The sequence below is a fragment of the Xylocopa sonorina genome, chromosome 1 (genome assembly GCF_050948175.1).
Source record: "Xylocopa sonorina isolate GNS202 chromosome 1, iyXylSono1_principal, whole genome shotgun sequence".
NCBI classification, from domain to species: domain Eukaryota; kingdom Metazoa; phylum Arthropoda; class Insecta; order Hymenoptera; family Apidae; genus Xylocopa; species Xylocopa sonorina.
In genome coordinates, this window is record NC_135193.1 from 9,769,354 (window position 1) to 9,784,998 (window position 15,645).

Below are 15,645 nucleotides of genomic sequence, written 5' to 3' on the forward strand. Positions count from 1 at the left end.
CTCGAGATTAACTTGCCGAAAATGAAGATTTCGTAAAATTCCAGGATCGTGGATCCCGCGAAACATCGTCGCCCTTCTCCTTTCCTCCGCGTGTATCCGATAAAATTCCGCGAACGCGCCTAGGGCAGGCTCGTTCCTCAGCGGTCGTGGAAATCTCCGCGGCGAAGTTGGTCGCGTCGTCGCTCGGTTTCGCCCGTTGAACGACGAGTCGCTCCGGCTGCGACCTGCTACGGCTGTTACGGGCCTGTTATTCACATCACGGCCGCGGCCACCACATAGAATAGCAAATGCGCGCGGGTGCATAAGGTCCCTGAGAAATGCGTCGAAAGCGCGCGGAATGCATCGGCGCAGCGGCGGCGACGTCGATCTATCCCGGCCCGCCTAGCCCCTTTTCCGCCACGCACGTGCGAGAGCCCCGATACTTTTGCGCGGATAGAGAGAAAAACCGGTGCCGCGTTGCTGCGCGTCCGACGCGCCTCGAACACGCGTCCGTCGCACCGATTCCAGGACCCGTGCCGCGGCTGATTCTCCTGGCACCGCCCGCCTATTCGGAGAACGGATCGGTTCCTGGGAGATGTCGCCAATGATCGCGATCTTCCACAACCCTTTGCGCTTCCACTTGGATATCTGTGTCTCAATTACTACATCGTGCGACGCAGGAAATGCATCGAAGCTTGCGATACCGGGAAAGTACTCGCGTCGCGTGATGAATTTTAGATTCCAACGATCCTCGAGAGAGATCTCGACACTACTGTATTCCAAATATCGTAATATTGTAGTCGAAACTGTTCGACAGCTGAACGTCACCTCTCGAGTGTAAAGCGTCGAAACCTTTCGTTCGAAAGACGTGGCCATCGAACAACTCCGCGAGCCTCGTTCCATCTGAACTCACCCTCGCCTGTCGCCTAATCGCGGATCACCGCGGGAGCCCCATTCAAAGACGGCACCGTTATCCGTGCGTTCACCGGAGGACCCGGGTAACCAGACGTTCGAGAACCGCGGTGCCCGTTTCACGTCGCGCGTTTCCCAGCTCCGCGCGTCCCCGCGCGGCGGGCGCGCGTTTTTCGCGCGCGCAAGAAAATTTCAAGCACGTACCGCGAGTCGTCGCGCGCAGAGAAATGTCACGCGGCGGACAGGCCAGGCCAGGCCGCGCACGGCCCAACTGTGGGAGAGAGACCTGGCCCACGGTTACCGGTGCATCCTGCATAAACCCGATCAAGTATGCCGTGTGTGAAGGAGGGACGACCGCGGGGCTGAACGCACCGTGGCACCACGTATGTATATCGTGACATGCGTATGTACACCTAGGCGCGGCAGTTTACCTCGTTTACGCCGCGCCGATTTCTCGCGATCCCGTACCAGCCGTTTAACCTGCGCTACCTTGCTGATCTTGCGTCACCCTTGTCGGAAATTCGTTTCGACCCTACCTTGGTAGTATCCTTCGATTCGATCCCCCATATCTCGATACGTACACCCGTGTGCTGTCTCGACGAATCATTTCTCACCTCGTAATTCGTTTCTAGAAATTTCAAGTCGCCGTTCGTTCGAAACAACCGATCGAGTATAACATTTCGAGCGTTCAATGTCTGGCTTCGAAGTAATTCTGTGAACCGCGCGCAGATCGGGATCGACGTCGAATCGTTCAAGCTCCTCGAGAGAGAGAGAGAGAGAGAGAGAGAGAGAGAGTCGGGTATTGAATAAAAGCCGTACGTTTGCCCGGGTAAATAAATCTCGGGGAGGCGGGTACATTTTTATGCTTTTCTCTCTGTACGACATCCACGTACGGCTCGTTCGATCGGGCCTCCTCCTTTCCAGGCCACGGACCAGAGGAGCAATCGAATTCGTCTCACTTCGGGGGCCAACGAGCTCTCGTTACATTAGACTCAGTGAAATTGAACGTAAATACCGTGGAAGAAAGCTCGGACCGCCTCTCCGCTCCCCGGACGATTCGTCGCGTTTCGCGTGATTATTCCGAATTGAACGACCCTCTCCGTGTTTCTGCCTCCTTGGAATTGGGGAAACGTCGCAGGACAATTGGAAACGCTTGTTTTTTGAAGCAATTCCGGACGGGGCGCTCTGAGTGGTCTATTTGCTCGGATCGAACCGTAGAAAATTGATCAAGTGGGTGCTCAGAGTGTTCCGACGTTTCTCTGTATAATTTAATTATTTCATTTCGCGCAACGTGGAAACAAAGTTATCAGCTTGGTAATCGTTAGACATTTAACTCTTTAACAACCGAATGTATTGACTTTCGAGTACATTTAAGAGATAAAAATTAACCCTTTGGAAGCTACGAATCTATACGAATATCTGTTTAATGTTATACAATAAAATTTTTCAGCAACCGCGAACATCGCCACGTTTCGAAATCCGAATTGGTTCTCCGATTTTCCGGATCCGGAATATCCTAAACTCGATCCAACGTCCCCACAAATCTCGACTCCGCTTCTCCGTTTACCAAATACTTCCGCAAATAATCCCAGATCTATCCCAGTCACCGACGGCGCTCGAATCGATATCCGGAAACGGAGCACATCCCCGTTTCTCCTCTCTCGCCCCCAGAGAAGAAAAAGGAGCCGTACGCAAGGGAGATTTTCCAGGCGCTCGGCGATGCGACAGAAAAAAAAAAGAAAAAGATGGTTCAGCCTTGAAAGATCCGTCCGAAAAGTAGAATGAAAAGAGATCCGGGGATTCACAAAAGCGGCAGCTATTTCGGGCACAAACATCCGCGGAATGCGGGGACGGGCCACGCTCGAAACGGAAGTGGCGCGCAGAGTGGCTTAAAAAGGGGGCCAGCCAGCCATCCAGAGGTAATCCCGAGGAAGTACAAGGGTGCCTCAATCGTAATATCAACGAGAAACAAAGACCACCCCCGAGCGGGGGATGGGGATGGGTAGTGGTGGTCGTTGAAAGAGGAAGCGAAAGAACGCGAGTTCTATGACAAGAAGGCGGAGGAGAAATACGGAGGAGATGAAAGAGGAAGAAGAAGAAGAAGAAGAAGTCGGTTTCGCGATTGTTTGGAACGCGGAAGAGCATCGATGCACTCAGCCGTTTCTATTTCCGTTTTACATCTCGCTGCGAGTCCTTCCATCCGGCCACGCGGACAGGCCACCTCGCGAGGACCAGGAACAAAGCGGGGAAACAGGTTGCCGCGTTTTCTGGGCTGACGCGCCACCATCTCTTTCAGTTACAATTATGGATTTTTATCCCTGGACCATCGCGCTTTAATTAACCGTGCTGTCGTTTTCTTCATTCTTCATTCCCGTTGAAAGCTATTCTCTAATTATTCTATTCTTCGAGCAATCAATCGATCTGGCTGAGACTGTAGTTTCGATAGTTGAACTGTGAATCGTCTCGAAAGCTTCCAAGGGCTGCTGCACAGTGAAAACGGAACAATATGGGAAGGGAGAAGAACCGTAGAAACGAGGTTTGTCTACCTCGATAATTTTTCTCAGACTCATCGTTCCAGAGTAATGGGTACTCGGAGATATAAAGTGGAAAATAAATTTCCTAGCGGATAAACAGGATCGGGAAATACGGGTTTCGCGTTGGGAGAGGCAGAGCGATACGGACGCAACAGCTGCCGGCGATTTATTTTGGATTTGCCGTGGACTTTCGCGGTTCCACCATTCGGGAACACTATATGACACGGTGTGACACGCCGCATACCTGCCGCGGACGCGAAAGAAGTCACGCGTGCGTCATGCTCGGTCTCGTATCCGACGTAGCTGCGGCTAGAATTAGTGAAAATAGCATCCCGCTTTGATCCTTGACCAAATAATACATCTGCTGAATACGCGCACCTTTGAATTCGACCATGGAGAGAAGTATGTGATCGGTGAAAAAATGTTCAACGAACATCCGAATCATGGAAGACGATCGTTTTTCAATAATGGAACAAACGAATCTGCGTAGTGGGGACTTTTCTATCGTAGGAGAAGAATATTTTCTTGAATTTTTCCTTGCGAACAACGCGCGCATGATTGTAACGAGAACAATTATAAATTATTTCCAGCAGTTGACGGTGGCTAAATATAGTTGCGAGTCGAGGGAAAAGCGGAGGAAGCGCGCGCTAAAAGCGCGTCCGCGTGGAAATCGACGCGTTCGGTCGCTCAGAATAAACGACTCGTCAGGACAACTCAATTGGTGACTCGTCAAAGACTTCTCTGTGCAATCTAGACGCGTGAAACGCGAAACACGAAACAGGCGCTTCTCGAAAGCTGAACGTCACTCTGCCGTGTTCCTTCCCGTTCTTTCTATTTCTCCTTCCTTTCTTTTTGTAGGGCGGCGTTTTTTTTTTAATTTCATTGCCCGGCACACGTTCTCTTAAAATTCCGCGTACATAATTACGAGAGCTCGTACGTGTGCTCGTTGCATTAAGCGCATCCACGAATTCGCTCACACCGAAATTACGTATTACGGTCGTACTTCTCGCGAATGAATTTAGCAAACGAACGCGCATTTTCCTGCACAACGGGTGGCCCGAATTCAACCGACCTTCAGTCAACAGACATTCTCCTCGACTCATTTTTTATTCATATGTATACGGTTCAACGAGAATCACATTCGCAATCTCGTTCGTTCAATTAAATTCTCTAGAATTCGTAAAGACGCTCGCGATCCACCCTTAACGCGGGCTAAGAAGGCGGACGACGTTGAATCCCGGAAATCAGGCGAATCAGGAAACTAAGGCGGAAAGTTTATGGAAGAAGTTCGCGGAAAGTGTCGTCAAAACTGAAAAGTACACTTATTATCAATGCTTAACAACCCAATTAGCAAAACCAGAGCGACCTTTTGCCAAATTGTTGCATCATTCTCAAGCTATTCCCAACGTATCACGCGATATCGTCGAATCGTTGACTTTGCATCTATCTTACAGTCGCTGTTAGCGACCTTTTGGGGCCTTCTTCGCACCGAACCAAAGATAAAAATTGCTCGTGTACGATCGAAGAAGATATTAAATCGAAACACCCGGTATGAAAGGCCCATGTGGATCGTCCAGAGGCAACCGTGTAACCGTGTATGAGTGTGTCGACGTTAAATGCGCACTACCACCGCCGCCTCCGTCCTCGGGGGCGGTGTTGGGGATGACCCCACTCCGAAAATGCTGGGTGCCGTCGCACCCCGCCGCCAGCCACACCGTTCTCCCACTGCTACCATTTACGAAGCACCCCCCTGCCGCAGTCGCCGCAACCACCACGTCCGTGGAGGCTCACAGGCTATTTTCAAGCGCGGGAAATAAAGCGGAGGCTGCATTTTTAGCCTAACGGCCGATGGTCAGCTCGTTCTCGTCTGTCCGCCTCTAGCGTGGAAAGGGTTCAGGTGGAAGTAGCGGCGAGAAGAGGCCTGGGATGAGCGAGAAAAAGAGCGAAGGGGTCGTCTTCCTGATGGGGTTAATTGGAGTTGTGTAATCGAGCCGCGGCGAGGATCGATGCCGCGGGTACGTTTCTTTATTTTCGATTGGCCTCTATAGGCTTCCTGCCTCTTTCTTCGCATCGTAGGAGACCTTGCGAGGCGAACGTACGTGGGATCGATGCCGTTTTCTCTTACGTACAACTAGTATCTCATCGTTCGGAAGGAGACAATCGACTACGGTTCTTTTCTCGTATCAAATTCTTTGAATATCTATTATAATTCCCCCCAACGAAACGTATCTATAAATAATAACTTCGATCGTTTAACGTACTGTTTAAGAGTTCTCAGCGCGACCCCCCGAGATCATCCCTGACTTGTTCCTCTAACCGCGCCCGCCGCTCTACCGCCGCGATAACTTCCAAATATCGCCCCTAATTCCTTTCTAACGCGAGACAATTGTGCTTGACGGTCGAATATAATCCTAACGAAACCCCTGGAAACAAGACGGACGGTCGTTTAAAGGGCCCGAGTCAACGGGGGTTGGAAGTTTCGGAACGAGCGCCGGCCCCTTTAACACGCGTTTCGGTGTAATTTCAGGCGGGCAGAGAGGATCGCACTAAACGATACTCCGTGGCAACGAGGACGCCGGTCTCGAAACTTTTCGGCCGGTGGTCGGGGTGCAGACGCCGCCCCAACCCCTTCGCTCTCAGCTACTGCCGCTGCCGCTGCCGCCGCTGGTACCGTGGGGTGCGTTAAGGAACGAAAAATCAAGGAGGCCGGCGCCAAAGCCGCCTGGGGTTGGCCTTTAATATTTAGATTCAATTACGAGAAGAAAGAAGGCATCGTTATGCGGCAAATTGTCGCAGCCTGCTGGACCGCGAAACGTAGGGGCGGTCGTTCCAACATTGGCCTGAGGGTCCGGGGGAAAAAGAAAACGGAGGGTGGTGGCCGGGACGCGTTATATCGCGACGTAATGGACGCCTCGAGAGGCTGGTTACTTCGTGAAAGTTACTGTTATTGGAGTCGCACGGGAAGAGGGAGATTTGCGTGTGTTTGGGGATTCTTTCGGGCCACGTTGTCCGCCACCCCTCTCTTCTCGAGTGGTAATTAGGAGAGTGCTTGCTTGCCTCTGACGGATTTTAATGGACACTCTTTTAGATAAAAGAAAGAGTTAATTCGGCTGGTCTTTGAATGCGTGGAATCTTGCAAATTCGGGCTCCAGAATTTTTCGTTTACCGACTACGTGACACGCGTAATGTCTCCTCTTGTTTGGTAATGTCACCTGTATTCATTCACCTGGTTCAAGTTTTCGAACGCCTTATTCGAGAACGCAATGTTTCCAAATCTTAAATGAATTTACAATATTATTTGAAATTCAATTACATTCGAAGCACGTTTCAACTACGAACCGAAGAAATAAAAGAGTACGTTTAACCACTCCAAAAATAACCAAAACCAAATCAGTTTCTCCATGCACTCGCTCACGCAAAACAGACCCCTTCCCAGACCTCGAAACGGACAATAAGCGTATGAAATTCAAGGAAAAGAAATTGCACGGTTCCTAAAGAAACTCATCACCGCGCAAGAACAACAGCCGAAAGTTGAATCGTGGACGTGCGATAAACCGGATGACTCGAAATACGCTGGGTTCCAGGGACCGTGCCGCAGCCGGAAGCTCCCTAGTGTCCCGAACGAGAACACGCATTTCTTATCACGTGCGAAAAGAAACGGACGATCGAGTACAAAGAAGGGATCGCGGGAACAACCAGACGTTCTACGAATTTTTCGTCCGGTTTGGAGGCGGTTGGCGCATGATCGCGAAAAGAAAGGCGCGTGTTCGGATAAACCACGTGGCCGGTTGTATGCTGGCGTACGCCAAATCAACAACGCTAGCCCCCTACGTACGAATTACGGGTTTACGAATCTTTGGCAGCCGGCGAGGCGAGTTTAGGTCGGCCATGTGCACGCCACTTCCCGTACCACGTGCGCGCTGGCTCTCCACGCGATTCCTTCCTCTCGGACACGCTCGTCCCTCGCCTGCCAGATTCCATACGCGTTCGATGACATTGAAACCACGACACGATTTCAACGCCTCTTTATCCTGATTCCATCGTTACTTATCTTTGCTCGTTAGACAATTGTATGTTTTTAAATGTTTCTTCGGAATTTTTGTAACTCTTAATTAGGCGAAAGAAGTGAGCATAGGTGAAAACGCAGAAACGCAGGGTTGACGTGCCGCAGGTCTATTGTATCAGGAAATATACCTGTACGGGTTAGCATTGCTCTTCTGTAGACAGTTCGAACGATTTGATCTCGTTTGAACGAGCAAAATATTTTGAGATCTTCTCATTTCGAATTGAGCGAAAGCTCTTGGCACGGTTATGGAAATGCAGAATTCGGTAGAACCGCTTGAAAGTCACCGGGTACACGTGCGAGCACCTGATTCACGACGAGGACGTGTTCCGAATCTGCACCCCCGTATTCTACGTTTCCCGAAATTCCACGCGTCCCGGGATCATAAGATGTTACGACACTGGACGTGTCCTGGTTTTAAACGTCGGATTCTGTATCGCCTAAATTAACGCGAACTTTGAATCCAAACAACTGGGTGAAATATTCTTCGCGATGTACTCCACCTTATAAAAGACGGCATTCGAAATTCATCTGTTAATCACAGAGGAAAAATTAACGCCTTAATTGCTCGTGAGAACATAACGCACAAGTTTCACATCAAGATATCTATTCCACGTATAAATAAATATCGTCTTCAAAAGGTAAAAAGAACGTTTGTCACAAAAGAAAGAAATTTCGCAACCCTCGCTCTTCAACGCGAAAGGGTTCGATCGACAGTGCTGAATTCAGTCCACCACCAATGGCAATAGTAATCTCCAACGACCTTTTTCAGCCAGGAACCATCGACGATTCCCGTTGGTTCGCGTGCTTTCGATTTTTCGGCCTCGGATGGAATCGCCAGCTGTCGCGACTCCGTTCAGCCGCGTGTTTACGCGCGCTTATCCCATCAAAATTGTGCACGCGCGGTGTAACGCGTGTCACGGGAATTAAGCGGACAAATGAGCCACCCTGCCGCCGGAAAGCCGGTCCTACGCGCCCATCGGCCGGACAGCGCTGGGGGATGATCGATTTATTCGCCGAGAGGCTATCTCGCGAAAACAATTTCGAGCTACCGGATTACAAAGCGTTGCATCCGCGTGGCAGAGAATTGATCTATGACTCTTCAAGAAGTTGTCAGAGAAGAGTAAGGCGCGAGAGAGGGTCCCTTTCGAGAGTCGTCCACTCTTTCCCTTTGTGCTCTTAAACTTTGTCCATTCGGACTTATTGTTGGGAAGAAAGATGTTTCTACGGTGAGTCTAGCAGCGAGGAATTAAGAGGGGAAACTTTCTACCGCCTCTCAAGAAAAATAAACCGCCACTTCGTTCGACAAAACCTTCCGCAACTTTCGTCCCCGCGATACGAAATGACTCCACTTTAGCCGGTATCGAGCGGAGCTCTCGAGATCTAATTTCGCGGATCGTATTCAAAATAATACGACTCGTAACAACGTAAGAACCCCTTGGAAGAGAAATACGTACGCGTCTCGACTCGCGGCAAGACGCGGACAAGAGTTAAAAACCACCCCTAAAAAGAGATGATCGGAATTCCCCCCAAAAAATCTGGTTCGAGTAGCATAAATCGAGATAGTGGAAAAACGCGGAGATACGAGAAGGCTCGCTATAAATCGCGACCCGTGGAATCGTGACCCCCGCGTGTTCGTGTGCGCGCGTACGTGCGACAGGAGGAAAAAGCTCGGGTGGTACGTGGCTAGGTTTAGAGGAGGAGGAGGAAGAGCAGGAGGAGAGGGTTCTGGTCGGTGTGCGTCGATCGAGAATTTATGGAAAGCCCATAGGTGGGCCGGTTCCAAACGTTTCGATGGCGATGGCTACACGCGGTCCAGGGTAGCGGAGGGTGAGGGACGACGGGGGATGGTAACGGGGGGATGGTGGCGGATAGAGGCTCGAACGCTGGGATAGACTGGAATATATTTATTAATTTGGCATGCTTCCCGACCGTATAGCTGCTGGCCCCTTACGTTACTGCGTTATGACGCGAACAAAGCGACTCCGCGATTTCTTTATAGGCAATTCCGGCCTCTGCATAGAGTGTTGTAAATATTACAACTCCTCCTATCCTTCCTTTCTATCTCGATATACATATGTATAAGGAGACTGGTAAATCGCGGTGGAGCCGACAAGAGAGTGATTTCTTCTGAAAGATGAGCAAGAAATCTGGAATAAAGTATTCTGCTACTTGAGGCCTGCCTGCGACTAGGAAAATTATTTTCACTGCAAAAGTAGAGCTATATTAACAGCACTGATATTAATAATACCTACCGCGTAACGTTATTATAGCGTGAAAAATCTGCAGGAAGCGAAATTGAATAATATGACTTTTCAGTACTGGTGCAAATGAATTTCGCAAAAGAATAATTGTGAAAGGATTCAAAAGTACTCTCGAATTTAGTCAATGGCCGAAATGGATACTCAAACGGATCAACATTATTAATGAAAAAAACTTTATATACTTCGCTAATTCTTTAAAATAGAATACCTAGCGAGAGATAGCTGTGATATATGTGCAGTTTACTTATAAATATATCCGTCAAGAGCCACGTTTCGGGCTACTCCCCCGTTTAACCCATCCACCCCATCTGTTCAGCCCCTCGGGCGGTTCATTCCGCGAACAGCCTTTGAGCCTACGCGAGACGACGAGGATTCCTCGAGACGCCGCGAAATGCCGCGCCTAATTTGTTTGCGAGACCTCTTCTTTGCCAGGGCGAACCGCCCTCTAAACGAGGTTTGCGGCTCGGTTTGCGAAAAGCTGTTTCCCGGGCACAAGCCTCCCCGTTGATGTTTTCGACGGCACCGGTTCGCGTTGCTTTTACTCGCGGTCAGCCTCGGGGATCGCTCGAGGCTGTTCCGTAGTTTCGGATGCTGGACCGATCGTCGGAGAAATCAGGAGCAATTTGAGAGGATGGAAAGTTCATTCAGCGAGAAATTCCAAGTTGTATTCTTAAGAAGAGAAAAAAGAGAAAAAAAAACATTCAACTCCCCTATTCGGTGAAGATCAAACAAAGTCTGCGCTCGAGAGAAAAAATGAACCAGCGGCCGTCACAGCGGGCGTCAAACGGAAGAATCGCGCGGCGTTACGTCCCGGAAGAATAATCTCCTCCAGGACGATTCCGCGAGCTGATACGCGACGCTGAGGGGAACACGAGTAATCGCGACTTTTCTAATCTGAGAATCCGTGCTGCGAGACGATAGTCCTCCGGTCGCATAATTCATTCGTCTCTCAGACACCGGCGTCGCTCTCCTTGGGGAGTTCCTTCGATCCACCCCCTTTATTTTCGCGGGTCTCATTCGCCGTTGAACGCTGGTACACCGTCGGACAGATTTATTTAGAACGACGAGAAGAACGCGTACACCACCCCACCGCCCACTTTTATTTATCGTTATCGCGACAATGGGAACGATGGGCCAACGATGTTCCCGGAACGTCCCCTAATTTAATGGACGTCCGTGGCAATAATATGAAGGATCTGTCGCTGCGAATATTGCGACGAACGGGTCGAACGGCTTTTGTGAAAAAATAAATGGACCATAATTGTGCTTTATCGGAAGATAAGAGCGGCAGAAAATGACAGAACAATGATGTAGATAGGAAATAATAAATTATTCTCATGAGCAAATTGTTGACTATTACGGAAATATTTTTACGCCTTCTTTTGAAGCGGATATAAAAAAAAAAACAAATTTATTTAAGCACGCCACTTGGAAAAGATATTGCGAGAAGTAAAACGGAAAGTTTTGAAGTACAGGAATTTGAGAAGACACAGTGGTTAGAGTGACGAGGTATCGATTAAACCTCGTTTAGAAGTAAAACCGGCGGAATTAGGCCAAAGTGGGGAGCCTAACGAATCCAATCGACTTATCGAGCCGCGATGAATTTTGCAGTTCTTTGCCACCCTCCGAGCTGTAATCCGGCCACGTCGTGTACCCAACAATCAATTCGCCAAATCAGATTGCTGGCTCGCGCGTCAACTTTTAAGCGTTCTCGCTTGGTTGCACTCGCAATTGATACCTACAGTTCTATGACAATACTCTGCAACTTATATTTATAACGTCTACTATTTTCTTGAATTTTAATCGTAATTTAGACCATCTACGAAAGCTACATGTGAAAAAACGGATTTCTCAAAAAAATTCCACGACCGGACAAAAACCACCCCTAGCCTCCCTCCACGGTTTTACATATGATACGCGCGAGGCCGGAACAAACGCGATACCCGCGCAAATTCGCGGCCATAAAGCCACTGGCGGGCAGAAAAACGCGTGAAACGATCGAGGCTGGATAGAGGGGTGGCGGTAGAGGAGGGTGGAGAAGTGTGGCGATAACCGGGCGCCGCCATTGTTTCCGGTGGCTCGTGCTCGCTTCTCCTTCGGGAATATTCGCGCGAAAAGGGTTCCCTCCGTCCAGACGTACGCGATGCGCCCCCGCGAGGCAATAAAACGCGAACTCCAGTTGCGTGGACGGAGGGTGGGAACGCGGAAGCGGATTATTTCGCGTCTCAACGATATGCCTGCCGTCAGGATGCCCCGGCCAAGGGGTTCGTCCTCTGGAACGGTCGTTTGTCTTCGCAGCCTCCGACCCTGGCCCGCCCCGTAAAAAGTCTCACGCGCGATTGAGCGCTACTCGCTTGAACATGGGGGAGGGTGAAGTGAACAAGGGACGAGAGGGCAAGCGAAGCCGGTCTACTTCTTGGTCGTGGAAGAGTGGCATTTTAGAGGGTGTGATTGTACTCGTTTTGGGTGATTGGTGATGTTTCCGGATGCAGGGGATGCTCCTCTTTGAATCTTTTATTGGGGACGCTTAAACGCTTATTTACCTCTTCACTTATTTTCACAAGTATCGTGCTATAGTATTTTTATTTTGTTCATTTCTATGAATACTGTAAGGTAAATGATGAGGAACGTTAAGTACTCGATGTTCAACACCATTTAAAATATCGTTCAAGATAAAGAAACGATACATTACTAGATCTTTACGTGCACCATTACTAGTGCATCGTAAAATGATTGATGGAGGTAATAAAATATAGAAGAGTACTCGTTAAAGGAAGTTGATGGCACAATTCTTTCATCTCGCCGCATCCAACTTCCACCCCTGTCGATTTATAAAGAGAAGCAAAATAAACGGACAAAGACAAAAGAAACTAAGTCAACTGCCTCCTACGTAGATGTTGCAAAATAAAAATGAAATCGTGATACGATAAGTTAGTCTCAACCCTCGAAGTTATCACCTCGGCGACGCGAGAGCTCATCCCGGCCCTCTGCGCTCGGCGTCATTTATTTATTCATCGATTCGCGGGAGCGCGCGATGTACATCGACCTCATTAAAGCCCCTCGCTCGTTTCCCACCGTACCAAAATCAACACGGAAAAACGGCCGGAAAAAGAGCCGCCGATCGAGGAACCGCGTAATCCCCGTGTGCACGGTTGCGTCGATAATTAATAACCCGATAGCCGAAACATAATCCAACATTAACAAGCGGTCGAGACCGTGTATCGTGTACGGGAGCGCGTGTGCCCACCCTGTATCCCCAACCCCTGTCGGCGTAAACTGGAATACACTTCCTCGTGACGAGGAGGTGCGAGGTGCATCGTTCAGCGATAGCCCGCTTGAGCTCGTTAGATGAATGGGGCCGACACACATATCGAACAACACCAGAGCTAACCGACACGACCAGCCGCGGAAGGGGTGCGTGGTGGTGTTGGCGAGAGAGCGAGCGAGACGGACAGACATCGAGAACTGTCGAAAATAACAGAGACAGAGAAAGAGGAAGAGGGAAAGAGGCAGCGACACAGGAATAAAGGGGAAGAGTTTATAGGTGGGTTAGGTGGGCAGAGCGAGAGGCACAGGATACAGAACACGAGGGTGGTTGGCGGTCGGGCCGAAGGGCAGACGGAGGATGGTGGAGGGCGGGCGGGGGCGGAGAGCACAGAGGACGGGCCGCTAGTTTGCATAAATTTAGGAAATACAGGGTAGAAAATCGATATCCGCATAGAGATTATAGATGGTGGTTGGTAGGCGCCGCGTAGCCGCAGCCTCCGTCGCGACGGCGTATGCGCTACATGTCTACGCTCTCTGCCTCGACTACCCTCGTTCCCGACTGTCTCTCTTTCTCTCTCTCTCTCTCTCTCTCTCTCTCTCTCTCTCTCTCTCTCTCTCGATTGTACACTCCATCTCGTTCTCTATCTCTCGCTCTTTCTCTCTCCCTCTCTCTCTCTCTTTCTCTCTCTCTCTCTAGTCCGACCGACCGTACCCCTCGATTCCAACCCTTTCTATCTTCCTCGCTCCCCATCTATCTCTCCGTTTCGCCTTCTCTCTTCTTTTCTACACCCGAAAAGCTCGTGTGTACTCGTGTACCAGGATACTTCTTGCGGGTGTTGGTGGGTGCACTCTCTCTCTGCACCCTCGCACATTTTGCACCCAACCATCCCTCCCTCCTCGCCACCCCCCGTCCGTCACCCTCCTCTTCTCGCGTGATACCGCTCGTACACGTTCTCCGCGTCCCACAATATCTCTGTCCCGGTCTGGCCGCCGTTCTTCCGTCTTTTCCCCGTTCGAAATCGCTTCACCCTCGTTCTCACCGACCTCCCCGTTCCTGTCGTCTACCCGTCTCTGTTTCTCGGACTCCCGGTGCCACGTTTCGTCTCCACGTCCACGACCGGCCGTCTCCTCGTCTCTTGTTCATCTCGCCTTTCCTCTCCACAGGATACCATCCCCTCGTAGCCCACCCACGCCGTTTCTCGCTCTTCCTCCCGCCCAGGAATTCAAGTAGTCGATATCGTCCTGCGGCCTGTCTCGAAATTAAGAGAAAACGACGGACCTCGGCTTTGCCACCCTCGCCACCCGAACCAAACGAGACGAAGAATCTCTCTTGCTTCCTTTTTTGGGGGATCCCTCTTCCGGACCCCTACCTCGCTACGTCAATTTCCACTATACCCCTTTCGTGCGCCTTTTTTTTCTATTTCACAAAGTTTTTCTATAACGGGGAGTATCTACTACATCGCGTTGCCGGACCAGAGGGAGAGCTTCCACGGCTTTTGAGGGTTATCCTGGTGCGCTTCGTGGTCGACGAATTTTTTTCCCCGTGTCGGGGCTGAGGTAACGGGGCGCGCTTTTTCGAGGGCACTCGCCGGCGGACGAGACCTTCCAACGAAGGGGTTGATCGCGTATCGACGAGCCACGATTATCGGTCCTTTCCAGACTGCTCGGATACGTAAACAGTAGCGGGTGAGTTTCTAACTTTTGAGGACGGTTCTTCGGTAGGAGGATAATTTGTTTAGCGATCATCGACGCGTTGCGGTCCATTCGCGGCATATGTCGCGTCTCAATTTGAAATATTACGAACAGTGGCCAATGAAAAGCGATACATTGTGTTCGGAGACGATCATGTTGGGACTACAAATCTCGAATTGAGATTGCTGACGATGAAAATTTTATTCGATCGAAATAGCGTGCTTGTGGTAACACGTATGAAAATCTTGTGAATTTTCGCGTCTGAATTTTCTCTTCGAACGGTGAAACAGAAGATGTTTCACTCGGCCATTCGCGTAGACATTTCCATGAAGTTTCTATGCGAATGTAAATTGAAATTTAGGGCAGAAAGAACAGATTTCCGAGAAGAATCCCATTACGCGTAACTGTCTTTCACACTCCATTCTTGTATGTCGACTTTTCCCTCGAAAATGAGAAACAGTAGACTAGGAATTACGCATTTCCCATTCTATACGATCAATTTTATGACTACGAACTGCCTTTTTTCTGTTTCGCACGACGAACTTCGGTTTGCAAATCCCCATTTCCTAGAATTCCGACTACAAAGTAGCTCTTTTCTATTTCACGCGATACTCTGGACTATAAATTATGCCATGGATTGGCACTAGACTACAAATCCCCTTTTCCTTATCTGCGGGACACTCTTGACTACAAATTACCTCTTTCTTGTTTATATACCAAGTTTCGAACTGTAGATCAAGCACGCTGGACTCAATTGCATTATAATTCTCTGCCAAATGTTGAGTTATAGTTTCCACAAAAATTCAACGCTTCCGATACACCCAACAATTTCCAACTATCGTCGAACATCGATATGTTTATAGCATAAAATTATAATATCAACGAATGTAATTACTAAATCGTAAACGTGTATACGCTGTAACTCTTCAAATTG

At 49.5% G+C, this 15,645-nt stretch overlaps 1 protein-coding gene across 8 annotated transcripts in view; it reads right to left on the reverse strand.

Annotated features, from left to right (window-relative positions):
* The window catches only part of Nfi (Nuclear factor I), a 59,947-nt gene that overhangs the window by 30,628 nt on the left and 13,674 nt on the right, over positions 1–15,645 (reverse strand). The gene's annotated exons all lie outside the window — the stretch shown is intronic.